The sequence below is a fragment of the Marmota marmota genome, unplaced genomic scaffold (assembly GCF_001458135.2).
Source record: "Marmota marmota marmota unplaced genomic scaffold, marMar, whole genome shotgun sequence".
Classification (NCBI taxonomy): Eukaryota; Metazoa; Chordata; class Mammalia; order Rodentia; family Sciuridae; genus Marmota; species Marmota marmota.
In genome coordinates this window covers 17,204,649-17,217,917 of record NW_026000082.1, presented here as the reverse complement: position 1 = coordinate 17,217,917, position 13,269 = coordinate 17,204,649, and the positions used below count along the sequence as shown (strand labels likewise).

The following is a 13,269-nucleotide window of genomic DNA, read 5'->3' as shown; positions in this document are numbered from 1 at the left end:
AACTGCAAATGCCATGATTTTGTTCTCTTTTATTGATGAATAAAATTCCATTGTGTATATATTCCACATTTTTTTTATCCATTCATCCATTGAAGGGCATCTAGGTTGGCTCCACAGTTTAGCTATTGTGAATTGTGCTGCTATAAATATTGATGTGGCTGTGTCCCAGTAATATGCTGATTTTAAGTCCTTTGGGTATAGATCAAGGAGAGGGATAGCTGGATCAAATGGTGGTTTCATTCCCAGATTTCCAAGGAATCTCCGTACTGCTTTCCATATTGGCTGCACCAATTTTCAGTCCCACCAGCAATGCAAGAGTGTACCTTTTCCTCCACATCCTTGCCATAAAATTATTGTTGTTTGTTTTCATAATAATATTATTGTTGTTTGTTTTCATAATAGCTACCATTCTGACTGGAGTGAAATGATATCTTAGAGTAGTTTTGATTTGCATTTCTCTAATTGCTAAAGATGATGAACATTTTTTCATATATTTGTTGATTGATTGTATAGCCTCTTCTGAGAAGTGTCTGTTCAGGTCCTTGGCCCATTTATTGATTGGGTTATTTGTTTTTTCAGTGCTTAGCTTTTTGAGTTCTTTATATACCCCAGAGATTAGTGCTCTATCTGATGTCTGAGGAGTAAAATTTTCTGACATTGTGATTCTATACCTAGAAGACCCAAAAATCTCCACCAGAAAACTTCTAGAACTAGTAAATGAATTCAGCAAAGTAGCAGGATATAAAATCAACACCCATAAATCAAAGGCATTTCTGTATATCAATGACAAATCCTTTGAGAGGGAAATGAGGAAAACTACCCCATTCACAATAACCTAAAAAAATAAAATAAAAATACTTGGGAATCAACTTAAAGAAAGAAGAGAAAGATCTATACAATGAAAAATACAGAACCCTAAAGAAAGAAATCAAAGAAGACCTTAGAAGATGAAAAGATCTACCTTGCTCTTAGATAGGCAGAATTAATATTATCAAAATGACCATACTACCAAAAGCACAATACAGATTTAATGAAATTCCAATAAAAATCCCAATGGTATTCCTCATAGAAATAAAAAAAAGCAATCATGAAATTTATCTGGAAAAATAAAAGACCCAGAATAGCAAGAGCAATCCTTAGCAGGAAGAGTGAAGCAGGTGGCATCACTATACTGGACCTTATATTATAATACAGAGCAATAGTAACAAAAACAGCATGGTATTGGCACCCAAACAGACTGGTAGACTAATGGTACAGAATAGAGGACACAGAGACTAACCCACAAAATTACAATTATCTTATATTAGACAAAGGTGCCAAAAATATGCATTGGAAAAAAGATAGCCTCTTCAACAAATGGTGCTGGGGAAACTGGAAATCCATATGCAACAAAATAAAATTAAACCCCTATCTCTCACCATGCACAAAACTCAACTCAAAGTGGATCAAAGACCTAAGAATTAAACCAGATACTCTGCATCTAATAGGAGAAACGTAGACCCTAATCTTCATCATGTGGGATTAGGCCCCAACTTCCCTAATAAGACTCCTATATCGCAAGAATTAAAACCAAGAATCAATAAATGGGATGGATTCAAACTAAAAAGTCTCCTCTCAGCAAAAGAAACAATCTGTAAGGTGAATAGAGAGCCTACATCCTGGGAGCAAATTTTTACTCCTTAATGGTAATTTTATTGTCATGTCTCCCAGACTCAATTCACTGGCTATTTAGTGTTAAGTTAATTTTCTTAAACCTACTTTAAAAAAATCTCTATCTAAAATATTCAGTGTCCTCAGATATAGATGCTGAATTTATATGGGATGCAAATTCATAGTATTTAAGTCAAGCTCTTCACACTTTAAATTATTCCAAATGACAGAGAAATGCAAGGGATATGGAGTAAACTGAAGAATTTCATATATGTGAGCACGCAAATGTAGGACTCCAGACCCACTCATGTTTAATGTCTTTATTGGACATTATATAACACCTGACTCTGTAGTCTAGATTTGAACTATCCAATATGAGGTGATCATTTAAATTTATATTTAAATTTATGAAAATTAAAGAAATAAAATTAAATGTTCAGTTCTAAAATCTCACTGGCTTCATTCCAGGTACTATTCTCATATAGCACATAGATAATCTATCAGACAGCACAGGTATAGACTATTTCTATAATTGCAGAAAGTCTTATTAGGCATATCTGTTTTTGGATTACACTTTAAATCTTTACTAATTCTTTCTTTGTACACACATTAGTCAAGTCTTATGTTTCAGGCAATACCTTGAAATTTTTCAAAAGTTTTTTTCCTCTAAATTAATATGTACTTTGATGACACCAGTATATTACCTGTTTATGCAAGACATATTATATATAAATATCTGTTATATATAATGAACACATAAAGTTTCAGTTTAAGTTGCAAACTTGGATTTATACTATAATCAACTATTTATAACTTATATGGTGGCTCAAAAGTGACTAGTGATGAAGATAGAATAAAAGATACTAAGCCATAGTAACTATGAGGTCTATAATCTTATAATAGTTATATAATTATAATTTAATCATTTTAGCAATTCAAGGACCTATGTAAGCCTCTAAGATTTAGTAAATAACAAATCAACATTTTTGAATGAATGAATAAATAAATAAAACCAACAGGCATTTTCTCACTCTCCATAGTTAAACAGTTGAAAAATAAAGATTAAAACAGAAAAGAAATGAAAGACTCATGAAAGACTCATCACATAAAATGAAACTACACTGTTACCATTGCTTTAATTATAGAAAATAATGGACAACAGAAGGTAATGAGAAGATGTATTCAAAATGCTAATAGAAATACAAAGAACATGTATATGCCCCTTTCATTCTCTTTTTAATATCTAGAGAGAGAGCATAAAACCATTTTATATTATTTTCTTTTCTTTTTATCCTTTGTACAAATTTATTGAGGTTTGATTAATGTGCAACATATTACATAAATTTAAGGTGAAAAATTTGATGCTGCTTGACATACCTATATATCCTCTAAACTATAACTACAATAGACATTCCTTAATTCCATTTTTTTTCTAAATACTCCTTGATAACTCATCCTCACCATTTTCCTGCCACTATCCTCAGGCAAACATTTGATATGCTTTTTGATATAGAGATTAATATATATTTTGTAGAATTTTATATGAATGAAATCACAAAGTACATATTTGTTTTTATTTGACTTCCTCCATCTGGAATAATTATTTTGGGGTTCATCTTTTCTTGCTGTAATATGTACAGCAGAATAGTGTTTCATTGTATTGATATGCCACACAATATGATGAATTTGTTGTATTATTCAACTGTAATGTACTTTTGAGCAATTTCCAGTATTTCCACTATTACAAATAGAGTGGCTATGAACATTTGTGTGCAAGTCTTTTTGTGGACTGTCCTCATTATCTTTCATTATGTAGAAATAGAATATCAGTGTCAACATATGATATGTGTATGCTTAATTGTTTATGAAACTACTAAATTATACTACAACATGATTGTGCCAGCAGTGTATGACAGTTTTCACTGTTTCATGTTCTGGTCAATATTTGTTATGCCTATCTTTGTACTTTTAGCCATTGTAGTGTGTGTAAACTAGTATCTCATTGGAGTTTTAATTTACCTTTCTTTAAGGATTAATGATACTAAAGACTTTTCATGTGCTTAACTTAATCTATTTCTAGTTATAAAAGTAACACTATATTTAATGGTCAATTTCAATAATCAGAGTCCCCAGGACAAACCCTTTGAAAAATATTCCTCTTATTATTCCACATTTATATATGTTGGTCTTAACTTTCACAGTCCAAAATCATTTGTCTGTTTATAATTCTTTGGTTCAAACCATCACTGCTGCTGCCACCACCCAGAGGTCCACTGATAGGGTGCCTGCAGATTTGGTTGCATGTGGCTACCTCCATCTTGGGACACTAGCCAGGACCTGGGGGGCCAGAGTGCCCGCAGTTGTGATGCCACTGCTATCTCAGGGCACAGCCAACTCTGTCTGGGGACAGACATCTAGGGTCAGAGTGCCTGCAGGTTTAGCTGCACCTGAAGTCTTCCTGCTAGGAGTGCTATTGGCCATCATCTTGCTGCTTCCTCTCAGGGCTGCTCCTTTCTGTGAGTTCATCCCTGGTCATATTGCATGTTAGAAAGGCATTGAGATCTTGAGACTACAACATGGCTGAGCCTGGAATATCTGAGCCCAGATCTGCCAAATAGCAGCTGGGTCTACATGTGCCATTCTTTGCCTGACAATTTTGTAAAAAATCAGAGACTGGGAGCATTTTCCTGGGAGGATCACAGGTCAGAAAGTTTAGAAAGATCTGAGCTTTCCCAAGCTCCTTGAATCCTGACATGCTTATAGACAGATGGGGCTGACTACATCTGGTCAGAAAGTTGGAAGAGGGTGTGAGGGCATCTTTTTTTCAGCTTACTCAGCCAGTCGGTCTGGCATCCACTGAACTAAAGATAACATCAAACTGTAGACAACCCCACCTATCAACCCCACCTATCAACCCCACCCAAGAAGGGAAGCTGAGAAACTTTTGAATTCTAAAGGAAACAATTACTCAATTTTCCATTGAGTTTCTCTCTCTCCTCTCCCTCCCTCCCCCACCCCCATCTCTACCATATTTGAAATCAAGTATTTTTCATGCATCAGTTTATTGTGGACTGGGATGTCTGAATAGTTTTTTACAATTCTGTTGTGTATTCATTTTGTATAATTTTTTCTCTCACTTATCTGTTTCCCTGGATTTTCTTTTTCTCTTTTCTTTTGCTAACATTCAACCTCACTCAATTCTTCTTTTATTCTTTCTATAAATTTTTAATTCTATCTTTTCTCTTTGCTTCCCTAGTAAATATCACATCATACACCACTCTGTTCTCTTTTTATCCACTATTTGAAATTGTAAATCCTTTTAACAAATTTACTGTATATATTATAAAAGATGTTTTTTGCAACAAATAAGTAGACATCTTTTTTTAAGAGAGAGAGAGAGAGAGAGAGAGAGAGAGAGAGAGATCTTTTTTGTAGAAGAACACAACACAATGCCTTTATTTTTATGTGATGCTGAGAATTAGACCCGGGTCCCGCCCGTGCTAGGCGAGCACTCTACCGCTAAACCACAATCCCAGCCCAAGTAGACATCTTAATAGGAGCTATTAGATTTAATGCCATATGTTGTTTGCATTGGGTGCTGTTAATATCAGTCTCCCCCTTAAAGGAAAGATACTGTAAAGCTTCAGGGACATGATAAGCCTACAAGGTATAAACTGTATTGCCTCAGATTCATACTGCTAGATGAAAAGACACACGGGGGGAAAAATGGGAAGAAAGCACCCCAAACAAGCCAAGATGCTCCATAATAGAATCCATTGACAACACAATAGAAGAAATGTAAGAGAAGGACTTTAGAATGTACATAGTTGAACTTATCTGTGAGGTAAATGATGATATAAGGAGTGAATTCAGAGAGAAAATATAGGAAGTGAAAGATCACTTTAATAAAGAGGCAGAGATTCTGAAAAAAAGACACAGAAATTGTGGAAATGAAGAACTCAATAAACCAAATGAAAAATTCAATGGAAAGCATCACCAGCAGGTATAAGTTCCATAACATAAAGGGAACCCATTATAGATGCACATTTCAATTAATTTTGCACATTTTTTAGATTTGTGCAATAATAATAAAACTTTTTAAAAAACATTTTATACCCCCCAAATTCTCTTGCACCTATTTGAAGTCCATCCCATGCTCAACTTTGATACCAACTAGCTTACTTTCTCTCCTTATAGATTTTCCTTTTCTACAAATTCATATAAATTGAATTGGATAATATGTAGTCTTTTCCATCTGGCTTCTTTTACTTAGTAAAATGTATGTGGTTCATTCATGGTATGGTATGTATTAGTAGTTTATTCCTTTTTATGGGTAGAAGCTTGATCATTTATTTATTTCATAAACTTTTTATAACACCTGTAGATTTACAGAAGATGTATTTTTTTCTGTTCCAAGATCCCACTTAAGAATCCACAGTACATCTAATGTTCCTGTCATTTTGACTCCTCTTAACTAACAGTTTCTCAGACTCTCTTAGGTTTCCGAAGGCTTCATGTGCACAAGTCAGGCAGTTTGTAGTATGTCCCTAAGTTGAAATTTTACTAACTCTTTTCTTATGATTAGGCCAGGGTAATAGGATCTTGATTCTTTGTGTTTAGGACAATCACCAAGGTTATGTGCCATTCTCATTGTATCCTATCAAGGGTTTACAGTGTCACTGTGATATCACTGTTGATGTAAATTTTGATCAGCTGTCTGTGATCAGGTTTCTACACTGCAAATTTACTCTACCTTCCTCTGTTCATATTATACTCTGCCAAAAAAAAATTGCTACAAGCATCCTGTAGTTAAGAGTATAAAATAATCTCAACCTTCTTGAGTACAGAGTATTCACATAGATCATTAGTATTTTTTTAATTGAATTTTGTTGGACTGGGGTTGTGGCTCAGTGGTAGAGTGCTCATCTAGCACATGCAAGGCCTGGGGTTCAATCCTCAGTACCACATAAAAATAAAAAAAATAAAATAAAGGTATTGTGTCCAACTGCAACTAAAAAAATATTTTAAAAAGTTGTTTTTTGTTGACACATAAAATTGCATGTATTTATGGAAAATTGTGATGTTTTACTACATGTATACATTGCATAATACTAAAATGAGGGTAATAAGTATATCTACCTCTTCAAACATTTATCTTTGTGGTAAAAACATTCAGAATCCTTTCTCTGGCTTTTAGAACTACATGAAGCATTATTATCATATATAGTCACCCTGATATGTAATAGGATTATTCCTCCTATCTAACTATACTTTAGTACCTTCCTCCTTTCCTACCAATTTTCCTCCTTCCCTATCTCCAGCCTACTTCCCTAAGCCTCTGGTAACAACAATTTTACTCTGGACTTCTCTAAGATGACCTCTTTTAGATTCCACATATGAGTGAGATTATATGGTATTTGTCTTTCTAGGCTTGGCTTATTTTACATAAAATGATAATGTCCAGTTCTATCCATGTTGTTGCAAGTGACAGAATTTCATCCTTCTTAGGGATGAATGGTACTCCCTGAGTATATGTACCACATTTTCGTTTTTTTATCCAGTCATCCATTGATGGACACCTAGGTTCATGCATGTCTTGGCTATTGTGAATAGTGCTGCAGTAAACTAGGTACATTGATTTCATTTCCTTTTGACATGTACCCTATAGTGGGATTGATGGGTCATATGGTAAATATATTTATAATTTTTTTGAGGGGCCTCCATATAGTGTTCTATTGTAATCAGGGAAATGCAAATCAAGGTTATGTTGAGATTTCATCCCACTTCAGTTAGAATGGCAATCATCAAGGATACAAATAATAATAAATTATGGCAAGTATATGGGGGAGAAGATACACTAATATTTGTTGATGGGACTACAAATTATCTGGAAAGCACTATGGTGATTATGAAAAGAATAGAAATGAAACCAACATATGTCCCAACTATTCCATTCCTTGGAATCTAAAAGAAATAAATCATCATCCTATAATGACACATTCATATCAATGTTTATGTCAGCACAAGTCACACTATTGAAGTTATGGAACCAGCTCAGGTGTCCATCAATAGATGAAAGGATAAAGAAAATGTCCTACATATAATAATGGAGCTTTATTCAATCATAAAGATGAAATTATGTTATTTTCTGGTAAATGAATGGAGCTGGAGAACATCATGCTATGTGAAAAAAGAGACTCAGAAAGTCAATGGTCCAATGTTTTCTCTCATATGCAGAATCTAGAGAGAAATTATTTTAAAAGGAAGGAATTCCATGAATACAGAATAGAGAACAGTAGATGAGATGAAGGAGATCAAGGTGAACGAACGAATATATTATAATGAATCACACTTTTAACTTAAAGCACCAATTAAAAAATGATGAATAAGCCAAAGGAAGACCACTAGAATAAAGGAAAGGGAGCAAGGATGGTAAGGAGGGGTGGGAAAGTGTAAGTACTAGAGATTGACATGGAGCAAATATTACATGCATGTATAAAAATGTCAAAATGAAGCCCATTATTATTTAAAACGATACAAAAACTTTTTAAAAACTTAATGTACTGAGTGGTATATAGTAGATGCTCTACTAAAGCCACCCAGATCCCCCTTCAGTTCTGAGGCACCCATCCCTTATATTGAAAGAAAATTGGTAGTTACAATTTCTCAGCTAAGTGTTTTTCTGGGAGTTGTCTTCAGTCAAGGCAAGCTGCCTCATCATAATTCATGCACCCTCATCATGTGCAAAGGCAGCTTATACCAATAACTGGTAACTGTGGTGGAATAAAGGCCTGGCACACTTGCCTCAAGGCCCAACAACCCTGAATAACAATTTTAATTTCTTGCAGGATCAATCTTTGTTGTGACTCCATTACAATTCAAGTATATTTACTTCTAAATCTTACTTCTTTCACTTGACCATTGGTGCTAATCTTGAGGGTATGCCCCCAACAAACAAACCCTATACACATCTTAGAATCAGTTTCCCAGGGCCCTCAACTGAGACAAATGTTTATTGGGCTGGGGATGTGGCTCAAGCGGTAGTGTGCTTGCCTGGCATGCGTGCGGCCCGGGTTCGATCCTCAGCACCACATACAAACAAAGATATTGTGTCCGCCGAAAATTTTAAATAAATAAATAAATATTAAAAAAAATGTTTATTATGTTATCTTCAGAAAGGGATATCCTTAATGTCTAACAAGAACTTATTATCCTTATAAGTAATCAGGTAAATTGACATAAGTTAAATAAACTAATCAGCACTTATGGTTGTGGGCTGAAGTCTCAATGTTAGTTTCCTTCAATAAAAATTCTAGCAGGTTTGTTTAGCTGGAAACTCCTAAGTAACTTGAAAGTTTACATGAATAAAAAGATCACAACTTTGGATATCTGTGAAGCCAATTATTCTGATCCAAGAATAATTTAGTCCTGCTAAATTCCAAGGGGGAGTGATAGAAATCTATCAGCCTTAAATGGTCCCATCCTTGAATGTAGGTAGGGCCCTGAGGCATGGAGTAAGGAACTCTTTTTCTTGTCACAAATATGAAGACTTGCCCCAAATAATATTTCACTCTTCCCCCAGGTAATGACTAATAATGGAAAGAAAAATATATCAATCCCTCAAGTGCCAGTTTTCATAAGGAAAAGGTAGGTGTGGCTCTGTTTTCTAGCCTTCTTTCAGTTAGTTCAGCAGAGAGATGGCTCAGTAGGTCTGAGTTAGCTCAACAGAACAGGCTGTGACCAACAATGGAGTTATCTTTGTTTTAGAGTCACCTAAGTGTCTCTTTCTTTTGATCCCCTAAATATACAGGGCATTACGGTAACAGGGGGCCCTCTGTACAGAACACTGACCACAGTGAACAGCCCAGCTGTGTCTGGACTAAGCTCAGTGTTCTATGAGATAAGGAGAGTTCAGGAATTTTCTGTGGTCCTCTCCATCTTGGCTTATACATTTTGACCTGCATTTTATATCTTTATTTTATGGTAGTTTGGGCCTATATCTATGCCTCTTTTAGAATACATTCCTTAAAAGTTCCCATTGGATAAATAATTGCTAAAAGAGGCTCCCTAAGCCTTGACTAGATTCCTCTAATTTAAAAAAAATTCTGTTGTCTAGTTAATAAGAAAGCTTTAAAACTTATTTTCCAAGTGTTTTCCCTGTGTCTTTCTCAAAATTGAATGTAGTAAAACTTTCAGGAAGAAAATAGAACTGATAGGGGAAACTTTAAAAAGATGATATCAGTAGGGTTTGGAGTGAAAAAAGAAAACTTTAAATGTTATTTACATGGGTAATTTTCAGGGCATGATTTTGTGTGTGTGTGTGTGTGTGTGTTGCTGGGGATTGAACCCAGGGCCTTGTGAGTATGAGGCAAGTACTCTAGCAACTGAGCGATAGCCCATATGACTATTAATAAGAACAAGGATTCCCCTAAATCTTCCCAGCAGTAGCATGATGTCTGGGAAAGATTCAATTAGGAAATATATGAAGGAACACACCTTGGCTCAGATATCACTTCAGTTTGAGGCATGTCATGTTGGAGCAGGTTTGCTGCAATCAGAACACAGAGACCTTTCAAGTGATACAAATGTAAGCTGCAATTGTACTTGAGCATAAATCAGAAGTTTTACTGTTTTCTCCATGAAAAGCTATTGATTTTTGATTGGTAGGAAGAAAAGTTTAGTTGGCACATAGTATAAGCTCGGGTAAACAATGTGCTGGCTTGGACTTTTGTGGAAGTCTATGCTATTGTAGAAGCATTGCTGAACTACCTGCAGACACCAAGGCAATCATTTGAAAAATTTGGAAAGAAATTTTCTCTGTATTCTGGAGCTCAAGTAAGTGATCAGAATGCTGATGGTGGTTGGGGACAAGGATATTTCTTCCTCCCTAAGTCTAGCCTTTGGATTTCCTTTAGCTCTACCTCTGTAAGATCTCAACAATCTTTTTTATCGCAGGATAATGATATCTGGGAAGTTAGAAAGCTGACAGGCAATGAACTGCTTTAAAAAAAAGATCTGCTTTCAAATTCCTTATTCAGATTGCTGATCTAGAAGACGTGCACCTCACCTAGTCTCTTAAGATCTCAGAGTAAAAAGAGTGGAATCAATGTTTTAGACTTGGTAGTGACCATGGTGGGTGTTCCAGTTAATAAGATTCCTCTCCTGAAATACAGATGGGTCAGTTAATAAATTTAAATGTTCACTAAAAAGTTATTACTAATATTTTAAATTATATTTTTTAAAATTAGACATTTTTAATTTGTTTTATTTGTACATCATACATTCATTTTGTTTATTTACTTTTATGTGGTGCTGAGGATCAAACCCAGGGCTTTGCAAGTGCTAGGTGAGTGCTCTATGGCTAAGCCACAACCCCAGCCCAAGACTTTTTAAAATGATTTATTGAGGCATAATTTACATAGAGCAAACTGCATTATATTTAAGAATAACTTAAATTTTACTTATGTATACACTTACAAAATTATTCCCATAGTCAATATAATGAACATATTTATGGCTGCCAAATTGTTTTCATGTACTTTTTTAAATGCTTTATTTCCTTCCTCCTGTCCCCAGATAACCACTCACTTGCTTTCATAAAGATTATTTGCATTTTCTAGAATTTTAAATACTTGAAATCATACTATGTGCATCATACAATTTTTTTTTGTCCAACTCCTTTAATTCAATGATCCTGTTGAGATCCATGTGTGTTGTATATAAAATTAGTACAGTTCTTTTTATTGCTATACATATTATATTGTATGGATGATGACAACTTTTTCATCCATTTGCATCTTAATGAAGTTCTGAGTTATTTCCAATTATTGTCTTTTACAAATAAGGCCACAATGAATGTAAATGTGCAAGCCTTCTTGTACTCTTATCACTCTTATAGTTTGTTTGTAAACTAAATATCTTTCATAGATTCAAGATTTCGGTGAAAGATTTTGAATACATGCAGATGGCAATGGAGGGAGATATCAGAAAACCTATCATTTAGAGATTATATCTCTTTGGAAAATTAGACCTGCTTTTTCATGGTATGCCAACTTACCTACACCCATGTGAATCTTCTAATGGAGAAGCATTGTTGATACTTGTTTGTCGTATTTGTCAGATATGTAAAATAATAATATGCAAAGCACAATTTCTTCAAATATTTTCATATTGGCTGTATAAGTACCAAATAGGCCTATCATTTTTATTCAATAGTAGAGAGATTTTGTTAGTGTCCAGGACCACAGGAATTTCTTCCTTCAGATTTTGACTCATTTTTGAGCAGCACACATGGCTATGATTTAAACAAAGCCCTACATTTTCCTTTAAGATATGTATTGTTTGAAACACTTTGCTGGTGGTGTGTGTTACTGGGTTTATTTGGCTTACAGACCTTGTGTACCAATTCACGTGTTTCTGATTTTAATAGACTTACCAGACAAAATATAAGATACCCAGTTATAATTGGATTTCAAATAAACAATGACTAATTTATAAGATCCAATTTTTTCAAAATGTTATGGATTGTTCTTTTAATGTCTAAGAACTTTTTGCCTTACACAGTTTATGCTGATTTTGTTTTCTTCCCAAAACTTCATAGATATATATTTATATCTGATTCATTAAAAAAATTTCATTATAAGTTGCAAAGCTTATATTCTTTCCTTTTTGCATATGAATGTCTCAATTTTTTCCAGTACCATATTTTCAAAAGACTATTATTTTCCCACTGAATTCCTTCTGCACTAAACACAGCTAAGTTATATGGGTTAATCCACTAAGTTATATGTGGCTCTGTTTCCCCATTCTTGTTCTGCTCCATTTAGGTATCTATCCATTCATTTGCCAATTCCATATTACTTTGATTAATGTAAGTCTTGAAATTGGGTTTTAGATTTCCTCCAACTTCATTCTGCTTTTTCAGAATTGTTCTGGCTATTCTAGTCTTGTCTTCACATACAGATTTTTAAATAAACTTGGAATTGACCAAAAAATGTTGGGGGGTCTTAGACCATCCTGTGCTGCTGTAAAAAAATAAATAGTCTGGTTAATTTATAAACAATGAAAATTTATTTCTGGAAGCTGTAAAGTCCAAGATCAAAGTCTGTCATTAGCTTGTGTGGTGTCATCCCATGGCAGAAGGCAAGAGAAGCAATGAGAGAGAGAGGCCAAAACAGGCCAAACTTGTCCTATTATAATAAATCCACTCCCATTATAATAAACCCACTCTAATAATAATGACATGAATTCATGAGACTATAGCCTTCAAGGTCTAATCACATTTTTAAGGTCCCTCCTGACTCTGTCACAAGGGCAATTGAATTTCAAGAATTTGGGAGAGCACATTCACATAGCAAATGGGAACATGGATTAGCTCTCCAATTTAGATTTTTTTTCAACACTGTTTTGTAGCTTTTAGCACAATGAACTTGCACATATTTTGTTAAATTTATACCTCATTGCTTCATTTTTCTACCATTATAAATAACATTTAAAACAAAAGCTTTAAACTCCAAATGGTCATAATTTATGTATAGAAACACACTTGGCTTTTGAATATTGACCTATAATTTTCAACCTCGATAGACTCACTAATGAGTTCTAAGAGATATTTTGTAT

The 13,269-nt window shown here is 34.3% G+C and overlaps 1 protein-coding gene across 1 annotated transcript in view; it reads left to right on the top strand.

Moving 5' to 3' along the window:
• Positions 1–10,173: 10,173 nt before the first annotated feature.
• The window catches only part of LOC107141616 (selection and upkeep of intraepithelial T-cells protein 8-like), a 36,420-nt gene continuing 33,324 nt past the window's right edge, over positions 10,174–13,269 (top strand). Inside the window, exon 1 of the mRNA XM_015484839.2 lies at positions 10,174–10,485. The gene's annotated coding sequence lies outside the window, so the exon portion shown is untranslated. The remainder of the gene's footprint in view (positions 10,486–13,269) is intronic.